The sequence below is a fragment of the Panthera onca genome, chromosome F2 (assembly GCF_046562875.1).
Source record: "Panthera onca isolate mPanOnc1 chromosome F2, mPanOnc1 haplotype 2, whole genome shotgun sequence".
Classification (NCBI taxonomy): domain Eukaryota; kingdom Metazoa; phylum Chordata; class Mammalia; order Carnivora; family Felidae; genus Panthera; species Panthera onca.
In genome coordinates this window covers 44,927,926-44,947,231 of record NC_138356.1, presented here as the reverse complement: position 1 = coordinate 44,947,231, position 19,306 = coordinate 44,927,926, and the positions used below count along the sequence as shown (strand labels likewise).

General features: G+C 37.4%; 1 protein-coding gene and 1 long non-coding RNA gene across 2 annotated transcripts in view; one reads left to right on the top strand and one right to left on the bottom strand.

The window, feature by feature from the left end:
- Positions 1-19,306, top strand: part of STK3 (serine/threonine kinase 3) — a 282,561-nt gene that overhangs the window by 233,488 nt on the left and 29,767 nt on the right.
- Positions 15,743-19,306, bottom strand: part of LOC144615114 (uncharacterized) — a 33,568-nt gene continuing 30,004 nt past the window's right edge. Inside the window, exon 5 of the long non-coding RNA XR_013553573.2 lies at positions 15,743-16,718. This is a non-coding gene — a long non-coding RNA (uncharacterized LOC144615114). The remainder of the gene's footprint in view (positions 16,719-19,306) is intronic.

Sequence of the window (19,306 nt, the reverse complement as noted above, 5' to 3'; positions counted from 1 at the left end):
TCACTGCCCTAAAAAACTCCGCTGCACTCCACCTATTCATTCCTCCAGCTCTTCCCTCAAACCCCTGGCAGTCATTGATCTTTTATACTGTCTCTGTAGTTTTTATTTTCCAAAATATCACATAATTGGAATCATGTGCACTGTATAGCCTTTACCGATGGCTTCTTTTACTTAGCATTATGCACGTAGGTTCCTCAGTGTCTTTTCATGGCTCGATAGCTCATTTATGTTTATTGCTGGATAATATTCCACTGTATGGATGCACCACAGTTTGTTTATTCATTTACGTCTTGGAGGTTATCTTGGTTGTTTCCAGTTTGGGGAAATATGAATAAAGCTGCTATAAATATGTGCACATTTTTGTGTGGAGATAAGTTTCAATCATTTCGGTTTTTCAGTCAGAAAGGGGTCCGTCCAATTGCCTAACCAGTCCCAGTATCATATACTGAAAGAATTGAAAAATCCATCCTTTCTTCACTTTATGAGGTTCTATCTCTGTCACAGGTTAAGTGTCTATATATGAAAGATTCTGTTTGAGGCTCTGTGTTGTGTTTTCAGTCTATTTGTTTAATTAAACAAATACCATACTGTGTTAAATTTTACAGCTTTATTAGAAGTCTTGCTTTGTGGTAGGGCAAGTTCCCCCACCATGATCAATTACTTCCGGAGTGCTTGCTTATTCTTGACCCATTGCACTCCCATGTAAATTTTAGAATCAGGAAATCAAGTTGCACAAAAACTCCTGTGAGATTTTGATTGGACTCTATTAAACCTTTAGGTCAATTTAGGGAGGATTGACATATTTATGAGTTTTGAATCTTCCATTTCATACACATAGTATATCACTTTATTTGGAGTTTTTTCTTTTAAAAATTTTTTTAAATGTTGATTTATTTTTGAGAGAGAGAGAGAGACAGAGTGAGAGTGGGGAGGGGCAGAGAGAGAGGGAGACACAGAATCCCAAGCAGGCTCCAGGCTCTGAGCTGTCAGCACAGAGCCCGATGCAGGGCTCAAACCCAGGAGCCACGAGATCATGACCTGAGCTGAAGTCAGACGCTTAACCGACTGAGCCACCCAGGTGTCCCCTTTTCTAGCTTCTCTTTTAAGTAAAAAGTTAATCATTTTCCAAAGTAGTTTTTACATTGAGTTTTTAAATGTTAAATTTTTGCTAAGAAAATATAAACACTATGTATTATAAAAAAAATGTGTAGATGAAAGTGTGACTTTATGTTGTTTCTGAAAAGATGAAGAGGAGGGGGAACCAGCAAAAAAGACTAACAAGGGACAGTCATGGAGGTAGAAAGATAGCCAGGAAAGTGTGGCATCCTGGCAATCATGTGAGGACAGTGTTCTAAAAGGAGAGTGCTCTCAAATAGTTCACATTCTACTTAAGCTCAAGAAACATGGGGACTGATAATTTACTCTTGGGTAGTTAGCAACAAGGTCATTGGTGATCTTGATGACCAGTTTGGGTTCATAAATTCTTTCAGTGTAAAAGGTGCTCCCTAAGGCTCCAGATCAGGACAAAGAAAAATTATTACAGTAAGGTGAAATAATGATTTATTTTATGAACAAAGTGTCTTGAAGGGCAGGGCCATGCCCTGCTTTGTGTAGTATCCACCACAATGAGAGTTTCCACCTCTCCTGTTCTGTCACGCACAGTGGAGAGACCCACGTTGCTCCAGAATGGAGCACAGGAACTAGTTTCTGGAACCCCTGGGACCTCTTTTCATCAGCAGCTTTCTTAGAGCTCCCTCCCCTCCTGCCCCAGCACTGCTGGAAGAACTTGATAATAGGCATTTTCTCTACCCTTCAGTCAGTCAACACCTTCACATGTGGATTTAAAAACAGAAAGGTTTGGGGGATTTTTTTTTTTCATGTATTTTAAAAATTCCATTCTAAGCCACAGCTCTCCCTTCCTGTTCTGTTAGAGCCTTAGCTTGAATTACTGTTCCTTCCCATCTTTTGCATACTTCTAGGCTCACTCTTTTGTGATTCTCTTAGTTTCCCAGCCCTCACTGTACTGGATCCACATCCAACTTTTCATTTCACCTGGTTTAAAACCCCTTCACCTTTCATGACAGTCTTGTGGCTTCTCTTAATCAACAACTGTTTTTCTTGGTTGCTGCTACCATTTTCTATATGAAATTTCCAATACTGTGTTGTGACTTTTTGACCTTCTGATTTTGCCTAATTGCTTTCTTAGAAAAATTTACTCTGGAATTTTAACCACTGCTTCCCTAACTAGGTTATTAATTATCACTGTGCTAACCCTACATTCTTTTCTGGGAAGGACAGCATTTAGGTGTCCATGTTGTAATAGACCTAAAGTGTAAATAAATTGCTTGTATTTCTAGTAATACTTCTGTCAGGAATCAGGAGAAGTTTAGGTAAAAGATGTTGCTTCACTCATTTGCAACCCTGTACTTTCACATCATCGTTTGCTGCTTTTCCAGAAACCTACTTCAGTCGTTAATATTGTAAGCACTGTGTGTATAACAGCTTTATTGATATATAATTCACAATTCACTCATTTAAAGTATACAACTCAGTGATATTCAGTATATTCACAGAGTTGGGCATCCGTCACCTCATTCAATTTTAGAACATTTTCATTATCCCAAAAAGAAACCAGCACTCCCAGCCATCACCCCCACCCTCCTCCACCCACAGCCCTAGGCAATCACTAATTTACTTTCCATCTCAGCCTGGACATTTGGCTATTCTAGACATTTTATCAAGATGTAATCATGTAATATGAGACTTTTGTGTCTGGTTTCTTTCCCTTAGCATAATGTTTTCAAGGTTGAACCATGTTATACCATATATCAGCATTTCATTCCTGTTTATGGCTGAATACTGTTTCATTGTATGAATATACCACATTTTGTTTATCCGCTTAAGAATTGATGGGCATTTAGATTGTTTCCACCTTTTAGTTATTACAAATAATGCTGTTATGAACAATATTGCACAAGTTTTTGTGTGGACTTTTGTGTGGATTTTTCATTTCTCTTGCATATATATCTAGGAATGGAATTGCAAATCATATGATAGTGTCAGGTTTTATCTGTTTGAGGAACTGCCAGACTGTTTTCTAGGCTGCACCATTTTCCATTCCCACCAGCAGTTTACATAAGTTCCAGTTTTTTCACATCCTTGCCAACACTTGTTATTACCTATATTTTGATTATGACCATCCTTGTGGTTATCAAGTGGCATCTTATTGTGGTTTTGATTTGCTTTTCCCTAATGGCTAATGATGTTATTAGTATCTTTTCATATGCTTATTTTCCATTTGCATATGTTCTTTGGAGAAATGTCTATTCAAATCCTTTGCCCATTTTTAATTGGGTTAGTATTTTATTATTGAGTTGTAAGAGTTCTTTATGTATTCCACATCAAGTTGTTTATTAGATTTATGATTTGCAGTCATTTTCTCCCATTCTGTGAGTTGTCTTTTTACTGTCGTGATGGAGTCCTCTGAAGCACAAAAGTTTTTAATATTGGTGAAGTCCACTTGGTTGGTTGGTTGGTTTTTTGCTTGTGCTTTGGTGTCATATCTTAAGAAACTTTTGCCTAATCCAAGGTCGTAAAGATTTACACTTAGATTTTATTCTAAGAGTCTTATAGTTTCAGCTCTTACATTTAGGTTTCTGATCCATTTTGAGTTAGTTTTTGTATATGGTGTGAGGTAGGAGTCCAATTTCATTCTATTACATGTTGCTCTCCAGTTGTCCCAGCACCATATGTTGAAAAGACTATTTTTTCCCCCATTGAATTATCTTGGAACTCTTATAGGAAATCAATTGGCCATAAATGTGAGGATCTAGTTTTGGACTCTGAGTTCTATTCCTTTGCTATATGTGTGTCCTGCCAGTTCCACACTGTCTTGATCATTGTAGCTCTGTAGTCAGTTTTGAAACCAGGAAATGTGTTTTCTCCAACTTTGTTGTTCTTTTCAAAGATTGTTTTGGCTGTTGTAAAAAAATTTTTGGTAAAAAACACAACATAAAAGTTATCATCTCAACTATTTTTAATTGTACAGTTCAGTATCGTTAAGTACATTCATACATATTGTTGTGCAGTCCATCTCCAGAATGCTTTTCATCTTGCAAAAGTGAAACTGTACCCATTTAACTGTCTCCCTATTTCCCCCTCCCCTAGCCCCTGGTAACCACTATTTTACTCTGTGTTTTTATGAATTTGACTATTTTAGATACCTTGTATAAGTGGACTCATACAGCATTTGCCTTTTAGTGACTGGCTTATTTCACTAGCATGAGGTCCCCAAGGTTCACCCCGTGTTATAGCATGGTAGGATTTCCTTTCTTTCTAAGACTGAATAGTATTCCATATATGCTTTGGCTATTTTAAATACCTTGAATTTCTGAATTTTAGGTTTTGCTTGTCAGTCTCTACACAAAAGCCAGCTGAGATTTGAGAAGTACTGTTTGGAATCTCTCGGTTCTGTAGATTGATTTGGGGAGTATTTCCCTCAAACAACTATAAGTCTTCTAGCCGGTGAACATGGGATGTCTTTTCATTTACTTGTCTTTATTAATTTCTTTCAGCAATGTTTTTTCATAGTATAAGTTTTGCACTTCTTTTGTTAAATTTATTCCTAAATATTTATGCTTCTCAACAGAATTGTTTTTTCTTAAGTTTATTTTGGGTTTGCTCATTGCTATTGTATAGAAATACAGTTGATTTTTATATATTGATCTTGTATCCTGCAACCTTGCAGAACTCATTTATGGGTTCTAATAGTTTTTTGGTGGATTCCTTAGGATTTTCTATATACAAGATCATGTCATCCGCAAATTGAGATAGTTTTATAGTATTGTGTTTAAATACATTAATTCAACAAACATGTATTGAGGACTTTCTCTGGTGTCAGGCACTGTGCGCCGTGTTGGAAGCATAGAGATAAAAGGCATGAACTCTGCTTTCATGAAGTTTGCGATCTTAATTTAGGCAACAGTACCCACCAGTAACCGCAATTCAGCATCGTAAACACTGTGGTTGAGAGATACATAAGGTGCCGTGGTAGCACTGAGGAGAAGGTCTATTACACTGGGGGAGTTAGGGAAAATTCCACAAATGAGTTTATATCGAGTTCTGGACCATTTCACAAATAAGTAGCCATGATTATAACTTGTCATTTCAAGGCCAAAATGACCTTGAGTATGTAAGAATTATTCTGTAGTACTTCAGCTTTAAGATTGTTTAGGTCTATCAAAATTTAAGCAGATTTGCATTAATAGTGAGACAACACATCAAGTTTTCAAAGTATATACAGATGTTTGATTATGTAGTAAATCTGTTGCTATAAAAGCATATGATCACATTTGGAAAATTGCTATTGCATGTCTTGGCAGTTTATTAAGAACTGAAAACTTTTAAAACTAACTGGTGTTTTGATAGATTAAGTTCAAGGCCACCTTTTGTTTAAATGATGTTTTGTTTTCTGTAATTAGACCATGCTAGGTGAATTAAGTACGTAATTAAAAACAGAGGTTTGGCTAATTCAGAGTAAATGAGTACAAAATACAAGGTCATTATCCATCTCTAGTGAGACTCCAGATGAACAGTGCACATGGAACTATTTATAAAACATTTTGCATGGTCAGAGCTCCTCTAGGTTGCTGTCCATGGCTTTTAAATTAAAGTATTCACAGACTTTCCTAGAAAAATGTACCTGTATTATAGAAGGATGATCCCAGTTACTGTGTTCAACTGAATGGAAAATCAAAAAAGATTAGAATCTCATTTTCCATCCCAAATTAAAGAGGTAAAACATACTTTTCCTATTTCAAAAGTGAACATTTAGTATGTTGGCACATGGAGCTCATGGTTAGAGCTCTGATAACTTTGGAGAGTTCTGAGTCTCAGTTGCTTTCGTGTTCGCAGACCCTGGAGATGTGCAAGTAAAACACCTCAGGTTTAATCTCTTTCCTCAGTGCTTCATCACACAGGATGCCACGGGAAGGATTTTATTTGCAATATTTTTTTCTTTTTATGGTTCAAGAATGTGATGCTTTTAGAAAACAGGTGTTTAATTTAGTGATTTGATTCATGGAGAAATAAGAATTCGTTACTGGAAGTACACAGCTTAAACTTCTCTTAGAAATGCCTTCACCGTTCGACTCCCCGTGCCTCTCGGCTTTTCCTTGCTGTTTTCTCCTCTGTAGTATTTGTGCTTCAGTTTGCCCAGACTTCTCGAGCATCATCACCTCTGACTTTACCTACATGTCTTTTGCCTGTCTTTTTAGGCACTGTTTAAAGTTGATTTACTCAGGAAAAAAGATCGGTTAGGTCTCCCAGTAAATGTTTCTGTAGTCTCTTGTCAAGCTCTCATTATATACTTTAGGAATTACTTTTTAATTTTTTTTAACATTTACTTATTTTTGAGACACAGACAGAGTGTGAGTGGGGAAGAGGCAGAGAGAAAGAGGGAGACACAGAATCCGAAGTAGGCTCCAGGTTCCGAGCTGTCAGCACAGAGCCTGACGTGGGGCTCGAACTCACAAACCATGAGATCATGACCTGAGCTGAAGTCGAATGCCCAACCGACTGGGCCACCTAGGCGCCCCGGAAATACTGAAGATCTGTCTTCCCCTTGGCGTTTTAAATTCTCCTAGGATAGAGATCATGATTGTTAGACTCAGCACCGTATCCCAGCACCAAGAATGGTTTCTGACTACTACTAGTTGCTCAAACAATGTTTGTGCAATGAACTACTCATTGGGTAAATACTGCAGATCTTTACTACACTGTGTTAGATACTGTACTGGTAAAACGAAAATAAGTGGTCTCTTATTCCTTAATCTCAATAGCTTAAAATTAAAAGACCTTTCTGGGCATTTGTTATAAAGCTTTTTAAGTTAGGGGAATAGTTTGATAACTACTGTTTTAGGATACAAGATCTATTTTAATACCCTAATGTAAGCCAGTTAAGTACTTAAGATGCCCATGCAAACAATTACAATGCAGTAAAGTCATTGTTTAATGGAAGAATCTTCAAAACTGCAGTTGAGAATGTATAAAGAACACCAAAGTCTACCTGATAGAGAAATTAGCATTTAAACAAGTAGCTAAAAATAGGTAAAAATATACCAGGCAGACAAGTGGGGAAATGGTGCCACAGCACGTACAGAGGAACTGGGCACAGGAAAGCATGTTCAGTGTTGCTGGACCATAAAGTTGAGCTGGAAGTGGTAAGAATGAGGAAGGAGAGTGGGCAGGTACATTTATGCCATACAAAGTTGAGAAGGTAGCTTATAGATAACAGAGAGCCACTGAACAATTAGAACACGTTTCCTCTAGAAACTAGGTTGCAAGGATTGAAATTAGAGATAGAGAAATCACTAAGGAGACTGTTGGAATGCAACATGGTCCAAATGAGAAACAAACAAAGGCAATGGAATAAATGCAAAGGAACAGGTTTGAGAGAATCTGTAGTCCATAGTGATTTGACCTGGGAAGTTAGGAAGGGGGAAGAATCTCAGATGATTCCCAGATGTTTTACTTGAACAATTGGGTGAGTGATGGCTCCGTTCAACTAAGTTAAGAAGTAACAAGTGACTTTTTAAAGGAGGAACATGATGAATCCGTTTTGGACATAGTAGTGTCCAACTTTCAGTATCAGAGCTCCACAGAGATATCTATCTGGGCTAGAGATTCAGAATTCCACGTAATTTTTGAACTGGCATCGTTGAGGTCATGAATATGGAGGGAGAGTAATAATAGGCAGAATGAGATGAGTCCCTGTGGAGCATTCACAGAAGGAATATGATATCTTAGATACTGAGGGAGGAGACCTTTTCAAGAAAGAGAAGGTGAATGTGTAAAAAGTTTCAGTAGGATTCATTTATATGAGGGCCAAAAACTAGAGATTAGATTTGATACTTAGAAGGTCAGTGTTGCTTTTATGTGGAACAGCCTCAGTGGGATAGTAAAACCTAAAGCTGGATTGCTTCAGGGTGAAGAGTGAATCAGGAAGTATATGTCTTTCTAGGAGTGGCTTGTGAAGAGAGATCAGATGATCTTGAAAGAATACATAGGGTTGGGGTGCCTGGGTGACTGAGTTGGTTAAGCCTCTGACTCCTGGTTTTGGCTCAGGTCATGATCTCATGGTCCATGTGTTCCGGCCCCACATTGGGCTCTGTGCTGACGGCACGGAGCCTGTTTGGGATTCTCTGTCTCCCTCTCTCTCTTACCCCTCCCGGCTCACTCTTTATCTGTCTCGTCTCTCTCTCTCTCTCTCTCTCTCTCTCCTCTCTCTCTCAAAATAAATAAATAAACATTAAAAAAAAGAGTACATAGGTTTAAAGAAACTTTTGGTTTGGGTTTAGATATGAAAAGCTTGAGGATTTTTATATGCTGAAAGAGAAGAGCTAATGGCAAGAGTTTGAGGATTGACTGAAGATAATCAATGGAGTGAAGCCCCTAAGGAAAGAGAGGAAGGGGCCCAGAGCATTGGTAGAGAAACCACATCTGATGGGAAGAGAGAGGTGTTACTCTGGGTCAGAGCAATCAGGGAGAAAGGGTGGGCGCTGGCTTGGGGACGAGGATGGGAGTAGCAGTTGGAGATGCCACCTAACCATTTAGTCCCCTTTCCTTTATCAATTCTCCTATCAAATATCTTGTAATTTCAAACTTGAACTACCATTGTGGGTTTCTCTGATTTCCCTACCCACAAAATCCATTTCATTCCTGCCAAAAAGCAAAACACCATTTTTAGGATCACTTCCTTCAACCACCACACTGAATGTTGTTCCCTTTCTCAAAACTATTTCCTTTGTAAACTGTCTTTATTCTCAACATATTGGCACTTGAGTTTTAGGTCTTTCTCCAACTTCATGCCTCTTCTAGATTAATTTGGTACCGTTTCTTTCTCCCATTCCAAATTCCAAGTTAACAATCAAATAGACTTCTAACAAAGTCCTGAGAGTCAGGAAGACATCATGTCTTTAAATTCTGCTCTTACAGAAAGATCCTTGTGGAAAGAACCAGAAGTTGCAGTTTAGTTCACTTTTGATAGAGGAAGATATCTAAGGTCTTTTGCTTGTTGCTTTTATTTTACTTTTATCTCTCTTCTTCTCTACCACTGCCACCCTGTCTTCTAATTTTCAGTATTGGAGAATTTAGGGATACTCATTTGCATCATTTAATAATCATTAAGGCATTTCATTGAGCTTCTTGGAGAAGAAACTTTATGAAAATTTAGTAATAACAAATGAATAATGCAGTGATTTCACCAAAGTCATGACTTAGTCTTTTAGAATATGATCTTTTTGTCTTAGCCAGTAATTTATATTCTTTCCTCTTATTAGCAGTTCTATTTTAGAAAATTTTATTTCAGGCATACATTTGAATGTTACCTTTTATGTTTTGTTAAAAGCATATTAAGTAGAGGTCAGTTTGAGGCTGAATTTTGCTTGCATATTAAAAATAGCCTTTATCATCTGACTTCACTCATATGAGGACTTTAAGAGACAAAGTAGATAAACATAAGGGAAGGGAAACAAAAGTAATATAAAAACAAGGAGGGGATCAAAACATAAGAGACTCATAAATATGGAGAACAAACAGAGGGTTACTAGAGGGGGTGTGGGAGGGGGGATGGGCTAAATGGGTAAGGGGGATTAAGGAATCTACTTCTGGAATCATTGTTGCACTATATGCTAACTAATGTGGATGTAAATTTTAAAAAATAATAAAATTTTTAAAAAATAGCCTTTGTTGGGGCACCTGAGTGGTTCAGTCAGTTAAGCGTCCAACTCTTGATTTCGGCTCAGGTCATGATTTCACGGTTCATGGGATCAAGCCCCATGTCAGGCTCTAAGCTGACACTGCAGAGCCTGCTTGGGATTTTCTCTCTGCTCCTCTCCTGCTCACATTCTCTCTCTCTCAAAATAAATAAATAAACATTTAAAAAAATAGCCTTTGTCTAAAGGGTGAGTAGTAACTAAGTATAAATAACATCTGTAACAGGATTTGTTTTTTGTGTTTTTTAATTATTTTATTATCTGTGTAGAAAAGAAAGCTTAATATGCCATTTTTAGCCTTCCTGTGTCAATACTATCCTCATGGTTTTAAGATGCTATTTTGATTTATGAACCCGTATCTTTTGGTATATTAACTTTAGTTTTTATTTTTGAACTGCCTAGCTGAATTTTCTAAAATTTTCCATACTTGCTAAAGAATTAAAAATTTTTTAAAAGAGTTAAAAATGAGATTAAAATATTTTTGTACTAATTGCTACTTTTAAGCCTGTAGTCGGTTGAGAAAACAGATATTTGTTTTCATGTAAGTATGCCAAATGGTCTTGAGACCATTCATTGTCATATATTTGCAGTAACATATTTTAAATATACTATATCAAATTACAAAGTGATGGGCTTACTATTATTTTGTTAGGGTAAAAACAAATAAAAAGAATACTAGGCACACACATACACACACACAAACATTTTTGTGTTTATCTTATATATGCGAGGAAATAGATGTGGAAGGATACCACTGGCAGTTTTGTAAGTGGTTGTTTCAAGGATGTAGAGATGGGAGATTATCTTTTTCTCTATAGGTCTTTCTCCTTTTTCTACTTTAGTGTATTAAATATAAAATGCAGGGGGTGCCTGGGTGGCTCAGTCGGTTAAGCGTCCGACTTCAACTCAGGTCACAGTCTCACGGTCCATGAGTTTGAGCCCCATGTCGGGCTCTGGGCTGATGGCTCGGAGCCTGGAGCCTGCCTCCGATTCTGTGTCTCCCTCTCTCTTTGCCCCTTCCCCGTTCATTCTCTGTCTCTCTCTGTCTCAAAAATAAATAAACGTTAAAAAAAAATTTAAAAATATATATATATAAAATGTAGAAAGCATAAAGAGAAAAAAAACCAACTCTGATCCCTTCTCTGAATTACTCTCTAAGTAATTTCTAATCCTGCCTCTATATGGATCTAGGAAGATTTGTTAAAAATCAGATCCCTGACTCTGAAACAGAATCTCCAGGGGTGATAAAAGTATTAGACTATTGGTTCTCAAACCTGGTAGATCATCAGAACCACCTTTTAAAACATCTAGATTTCCTCTGCCATTGACAGAGAACAAAGAATTTGTAGTCTATAAATGGTTTATGGAACTTTAAGTTTTTTGTAAAGCTCCCATGTGATTCCAGTGATCCATTAGGTTTGAGAACCGCTGATTTAATGATTTATCTTCTCTGTGCAAGACACTGTACTGGATGCTACAATTATTGTAAAGATTACTAAAACAGTTTTTGTCTTCAAGGAATTTACAGTATAGTTCGGCATTGGGAACAGTGTAAAAAGGGGTGGGAAAAACTAATACATAGCAACTATATGTATTTCTCAAAAGAGCAAAGTGCCCTATGATGTAAAGTTGGTGGGGGGCACCTGGGTGGCTCAGTCAGTATATTGTCCAACTTCGGCTCAGGTCATGATCTCATCATGGCTGGTGGGTTTGAGCCCCGCGTCGGGCTCTGTGCTGACAGCTCAGAGCGTGGAGCCTGCTTCAGATTCTCTATCTCTCTCTCTCTCTGCCCCTTCCCCATTTGCACTGTCTCTGTCTCTTATAAATAAACATTTAAAATTTTTTTTAAAAAAATGTAAAGTCGGGGAAAAAAGGTAAGAGTGTCAGCTATTACCTTTATTAACTCTATTAATATTGTTTTGAAAGTTCTAATACCGTAAGACAAGATAATGAAGTGAGGTATAAATATTGCAAAGGAAGTGAGAAATCCCATCTTTAGGAAATGGAAAATATTCTTGCCTAACTAGAAAACTAGATAATCAACTAACATTTATGAGCATTATTAAAAGCTGAGATGGGGCACCTGGGTGGCTTAGTCGGTTGAGCGTCCGACTTCAGCTCAGGTCATGATCTCACACTCCGTGAGTTTGAGCCCCGCATCAGGCTCTGTGCTGACAGCTCGGAGCCTGGAGCCTGCTTCAGATTCTGTGTCTCCCTCTCTCTGACCCTCCCCTGTTTATGCTCTGTCTTTTTCTGTCTCAAAAATAAATAAAAATTTAAAAATAAATAAATAAATAAAAGCTGAGAACTGATCAGTAAGAAGGTCAGTTACCAAATAAATTTTAAAAATGGTTTCTTCCAAACCAGCACAAAGAAGCATGTTTTCAAAGATCCTACTTGTAACAATATGCAGAAAAATCTACAATCATACTTAGAAATTTGTATAATGAAGTAAACTCTAGAACTTAAGTAAATATAGAACTATCCAAACTATAGAACCTACAGGACCTGAGAACAATTTAATAAGTGGAGAAATATTTCATATTTGTGAATGGGAAGAATTAATGTTTTAAAGTTATATATTCTCGGGGTTCCTGGGTGACTCAGTCAGTTAAGTGTCTTGGTTTCAGCTCAGATCATGATCTCACAGTTCATGAGTTTGAGCCCCATGCTGGGTTCTGCACTGACAGCGTGGAGCCTGCTTGGGATATATTCATTCATTCGCTTGCTCTCTCCCTCTCTCTCTCTCCCTCTCTCTCTCTCCCTCTCTCTCTCTCCTTCTCCCTCTCCCTCTCCCTCCCTCCCTCCCCACCCTCACTACCCCCCCCTTGCTGCCCCTCCCTGCTCTTTATCAAAAATAAATAAAAATAAATATTTTTTAAAAATAAATAAATTTATATATTCTCCTCACCCGCTCCAAATTTCTCTGTCATTTAATACAATTCCAATTAAAATTTCAGGGTTTTTTGTTTATTTGTTTTTGTTTGGCCAAACCTGACAATGTATTTCTAATGTTTACCTGAAGAATAAACCAAACAGACTTCTGGAGAAAAAAAAAAAAAAAGTGAGTACTTACATGAATAATTAAAATAATCTAGTACTAATTTAAAAAATCAGAATGTAATAAAAGTGGAAATTTTCATTATTAGGAGGAGAGATACACTAATATTAATTATTCAGTGTGTTGAATCTGGTGTTGGTACAATTATCTAAATTTGTGGAAAAAGTAAATTCCATATGGATTAAAGATTCAGTGAAAGTAAATAATAGGGAAATGTAGGTGAATATGTATGTAATCTTGATGTGGGAAAGGCTTTTTAAATGTATCATAGTAAAGGCAGAAACCACTTTTAAAAAAGGGCTTTATTTGACTACATGAAGATTTAAAGTTTCTGTACAATAACAACCAACTAACTGAAAGTCAAGTAAGTTAGAAACAAGCATTTATAATATGGTGCCCATAACTTAATATGAAAAGATTATCATAAAAAGATTAACTCATTGTGCTGGAAAGGAGGGAAGCACATGTAAACTTAAACTTTCAGAAAAGCAGTATGGCTATATGTATCAAAAACTTTAGAATGTTGTTATATCCTTTTACCCACTTCTAGGAGTGTAATCTGATGAAATTGAGATGTGTAAAAGATAGTTTTAAGGGGATTTTGACAGCATTGCTTAATAAAAATTGAAATCAATGTATATGTCTAGAGACCCACTTCTTGAAAGTCACCACTCGCCATTTCTAGGGTGCTGCTCTCATTTTCATGGTCGAAGGTCGAGGCATCTCCATTCCAGGCAGCAGAATGGAGAAAAGGATGAAAAAGGGCATGCCCCACCATCTTTCGAGGAAGGTACCCGGAAGATGCCCTGTAATACTAGCCAGTATTAAGTCTTAGGGCCACATGTACATAGCTGCAAGAGAGACTGGAAAATGTTGTCTTTATTTGGAATGGCCATGGGTTCAGCTAAAAATGTTATTCTGCGGAAGAAAGAACAGATATTGAGGGACAGCTACCTCTCCTCTGCATTTTCGTCTTCCATTTCTTAGCTTAGCCCTATTTTGAGGACCCAAACTATATGTCTAGTCTGCAGATCATCTAGGTGAGTCCTTGACTCCTTTCTCCTATCTGGGAGCTGCATGTCTCTCTTTGGGGTCTATCACTAAATTCCCCAGCAGTATGTTATTCCTTGAGACTTGATGCATTCTTCCTATCCAAATATGGGGAATTACTTGCAGTGCCTAGCACGTGAGGTTATTGCTATGAAACATTACCAGCTGGTTTATAACATTTGGATGTAGGAAAAGAACCAACTCTAAATCTCCTGTTCTTCCTTTCTACTCCCTCCATACCCTACGTAAGTAACCAGGAAACACGGTCAGCTTTGCACTGCATTGTTTGGAAGTTATGAATATAGAGGGAGCAATCCTTGTACCGTTTTCTGTCCTTTGATACATCGGAGATACTGTGTATGTTTGTATCTGAATCCCAACCCTTGATGATCTTTCTTTCTGATTTAAACAGGAAAGAAGCATATTTGTGCCTTAAATGATAGGGAAATATTTTTCAATATTTTATCTCAACAAAACTTCTCTCTTGCCAGCAACTCTATTTGCATACATCCTATGGTGAAGCCATGACTGTTACCTAGCTTTTCTTTAGTATTTCAGAGCTGTTACTCGTTAACTGGCCTGTGTCAGAGAGGAGAGAAATGGGAGAGGGGGAGAGAGGGAGACAGGGAGGGGAGACAGAGAGAGGGGAACACTGCCATCTTTTCTTAGTTTTGTAACTTTTCACCTCAGATGATTCTGTGCTAGCTTAATGTATATAGAGAAACTCTAGTGTTCTTAGTTACACCCAAAGTTGTACCAATTCTGTATCATAGCTATTAGCTATTAAATTCTGTGGGAGACATGAAGGACAGTAGACATCCTATTTTGCACGTGAGGACACAGATTATAAAAGTTAAGTAACTTTGCTCATGATCATACATCTAGTAAATGTTGAAGCTGGATTACATATCCTGATCTTCCTAATTTCAATGCCTGCTTCTCAGACGTAGTGATATACTGAATCCATGATAATTATCAGCTGAATTCTTCACATATGTCTTCACATATGTGAGTGGTGGTCATATGGCCATGGAACTGTGTATGTTCTATGTAGTTTCAGAGGGGGCCACGGGTTAGAAATGAAGGTAAATTTTAACTATGTGTTAGAAGAGGCATTTTACAACAAATTAGGCTTAATGCAGAAATGGAATGGGGATATTTTTTGAAGTAACCACTGTCCATCACAAAATACTTAGGGTTTTGAAGGAGACAGAGTAAAGTAGTAGAAAGTACTGGACTTGCAGCCTGGAAACATCAATTCTGATTTTACCCGTGTTTATGATGTGTTTGAATTGAATTGTCTGTTTGGGTCTCCAAACTTTCATTTCCTAGTGCATTCAGGGAAGGAGCTAGACTAAATCACCTCACATTCCCATTGCCTTTTAAGTGAGTGGCTTACATGTTATGTGTGCTCATTAAATGTTTGTCAAGTGAGTGTCACAGCATCGTCTCCTCTCCCACTGCCAATGCCACATCCTTGATCTTCTCAGCTCAGAGTGCTCTCTCCCTCCTTTATGCTGGGATTTTGTTTATCTGTACCTCTCATTAAGTTTATCACTTTCTACTTTGTAGTGAATTTCTTTGTGAGACTGTTAGTGGCAAGATCAGTATCATACCCACTCCTGTATCCCTGTTCCTTACACAGAGTAGGCATTGGTAAATATTTACCTGAGACATGAAAGAATTAAGGACAGCAGCTTTGCAACCATGTTTTTCTCTTACTTTCTTGAGAAAAAGTCATTTAGGCTTTTATCAGCAGTAGACAAATGCATGCCAACAGTCTGAAGAGAAGTCTGTATATTTGCTGTTTGAAGTGAACTTAAAACTTGCTGAGATAGGACACTGACACTGACAGCCACCTCAACCCAGTGTCACGTACTGAAAAGAAAAAAAAAAAAACCTACTAAACTGCCACCTGGAACTCGTTAGATATTTTCATTTGCGTTTTGCTGCCTTGACATTGTATCACACTGGGAATCTGAATATTGTTTGGCCTTCTTTCAAGTGTTGTTTCCTGAGAAGATATTTGCCTAAGATTCATTCATATTCCTCTAATCTTTCTCCCTTTCCCCTTCCGCCCCTAGCTCCACCTTTTTTTCTGCTCCTTTCTCCTGGCTTGCCTTTCTTTCACTCTTTAAAATTCAAATAAAACCCAGGGGGTTGAACTATAGTATATACGGTGAGGCGGAGAACCAGGTGGGAAAGTGGGGGAACCTCGTAATTCATAGGAAAAATAAAACACCTCAAAGTTGTGACTAGCCTGCCTCAGATGTCCCTCTATGAGAACTTCCTTGAATCCCTTCACCTTTTTTACCCGGTCTTTAATGCCTTTACACAGTCCCTCTCCTCTGTGTTTACATATGTTTCCCCAACCAGATATGGGCTACATTTCATTCTTTGTTATTATATGGTGTTGAAAAAATAAGTGTGTGGGCGTGATTTATCCAGACAATTTCCTGTGGTTTTCTGAGAGTTTTTTCACACAGGCAGGCACATTATTCCTATTTTATAGATGAGGAAACTATGACTTAAGAATCCGACTTGCCTAACGCCAGAAAGCAAGTAACTTGAGGAGCCCACATTCAAATCTAGGGCTTCCTGGAGCCCCAGTTCTTCGCCTTTTTCTCCTTGCTTCCAAAATGTGTCTTTCACTGTGTTCCTTTCTTCCACTTTCCACCACTGCCATCCTTAGCTCTTCATTACCTCTTCCTTAGAGCTTTGCTCTGGTCCCCTATTTTGTCTCCCCATTTGTGTCTTCTTTCCCATTCCTGCTTATGCAGCATTCTTTTGATCGTATCATTTCCTTTGAGATACCTGTGATGGCTCCTCACTTCCTATAAGATAAAGGCCGAACTTGTTGATATGTCATGAATCTGCTCCATGATCTGCCCCCATTACCTCTCCAGCTTTATTTCCCACTCCTGCTTCCTCTGTGCTCCTAAATTCCAGCCTCCCCCACAACCTCACTATCCCCGACCATGCACGTGGCAACATCCAGCTTCTTTGTCTTTACCTGTGCTCGTCTGTGCAATTAAGGAACACCCTTTTCATCCCTGTTTTGCTAGTTGAAATTCCACCCATCTTAAACCTATGCCTTCCATTAAACTTTATACAGTTCTCCTAGTTGGAATTAATCTCAGTGTGTGCTGCCTTTGTATTATACTTATTTGTGACTATGTATGTCCCCAATAATGCATTAGAAGCCCTTCGAGAGTAAGGACTATAACTTCAGTTGACTATATTCCACAGTTTCATACAATAATTTGTCCATAAAATACACTCCATAAAATCTTGGGTGGCTAAAATGAGTCTGACTTCCAGGGCAATAATAATGGTTCTATGTAAAATTCAAATTGACTAATTGAATATGGATTGTTTCTTGACCTAACACTAAAGTATTGGATTTATAAATAAAATTCTTCCAGGTAAATAAAATGACTAGGTTTGCTTTTGTTAAGAATGAAAAAAAAATCAAATTTATTTTATTCTTCAGTATTTAGTATGCTATAATTATAGTTTGTGTATGTGTGTGTGTGCATATGTATGTATATATTACACGTGTATATAAAAACAGGGTCTTAAATTTTTAAAGCTTATATTTTCCATAATATATTTTAAATAAATCATTTAAATAAATCATTAATTGCGCTATTGAAAATCTAGTTTCAGTGTTATTTTCTTTATATTTACTTTGAAAGAGACACTAAAGTATGGTGAAATAGTTGATTCACATGGAAGTACATATATTGGTGTAAAAAGTCCATGAAGTTACATTTTTTTGGTTCTAATTTAATGTGGACTGTTCACTTCTTTACCTAGCTGTTATCTACTCTTTCAAACCAATCTTAGGTGTACTTCCTCTAAGAGAGCCCCCCCGCACCCCAATTTATATTAGTAGCACCTGCAGTTGCTTTCCCCCCGCCCCCAGTAGTTATCATGCCCAGCATAGCACCGTGCCTGAAGCATGGTTAGGCATTCAGTAAAGGTTTGTAGAGTGAACAAATGAACAGTTGTAAGAACTTCGCAATAAATGCGTGTGCGCGTGTGTATGTGTCTACCTCCACTAAAAGCAAAGTGGCAGATTTATGTGTACAGATACAGAAGACTGTTCATGGTACACTCTCTAGTGCAATAAAAACAAGTTGTAGGACAGAAAAATGATTCTGCTTTTGTAAAAATATTTGTGTGTGTATGTTGGGAAAAGGTCTGGAAGTTATACAATACATCAGCTTTCGTTATGAGTTAAGAGGTTGAGAGTGGAGCGTGAGAAGTGGACTTTCACTGTTTAGTGCATTTTGCATTGGTATTATTTGAATATTTTCATTAAATTTGTACTGTCTTTGTAATTTTTGAGTGAACGGTAAAGTAAAATGTTAGTGGCTCTGCTCATAGTATTAAATGATACTTTTCGTATCAAACTGAAACTGTTTTTAAAGAGAAAATTTGACATTCCCTCCCAGTTTTTGTAGAAGGAAATTATTTTCTTTCAATAAGTATTTCCTGGTGCTTTTGAAAACTTGTAGGACTTAGGATAAAGTGGGCTGCATTAAATATTTAAGGCATAGTGGCTCCTGTGTTGGGAAACTAACTCTTCCCATTCAGTCTGAACCACTCAAGGCCAGAACAGTAGAGGCAGTTTTAAAAGGTAGTAAGAAACTAACTAATTTTCACTGAACAGAGATAGCAATCTTCATTTTTTTGGAGCTTCCTTGGCCTTTATTTTCAAACACACTCCTGGGTTCTAATGGATAATTTAATTTTCATGCCACGGAGTAGCTGGTCTTAATGACAATGGTAAACCTTTCTTCTGAGCCCAGGCCCAAATTGAAAGTACCAATTAAAGATAAGATAATTCACCACACCCTAAATTAAATTGGTTATCCCACCCCTTGCTTCCTTATCTTTTTTATGAACCAGGAAAATGGTCTTACTAAAACAAGTTTTGTTGAGGCTTCAGAGGCTTGGTTATTTTAAGGTCGTTCCTAAAATTTTTTCACATGGTCCAGTTGCCAGACAGATTGTACATCAATTTCCTGCAGCATTTGGCAGGCCAGTGCATTCACCGCCTTAAAAACAATTTGAATTTATTGATTTTGAAATTTGTGATTACTTTCTAAAGTTTTTCCCCCATCTAAATTTACTTTGGAAAAAATATGCACAACAGAACACATTGGCCCATTTTCGTGCCAAGACTTTCAGGGAAATATTTCATATGATTAATATTGTGTGGCTAATCTGGTGTAAAAAATCAATTTTATCCATTTTAACTTATGAGAGCATGACCATCCTGTGTGAACTATTTAAAGAGCCTGTGACTTCTCTAATCCAAATTTAAGTGTTTGTTATTGCCTTTATTTATGTGTGTTGTATTAATCACTGTCAATTAATATTGGGCCACATTTCTTTTTAAGAGTCGAAGCAT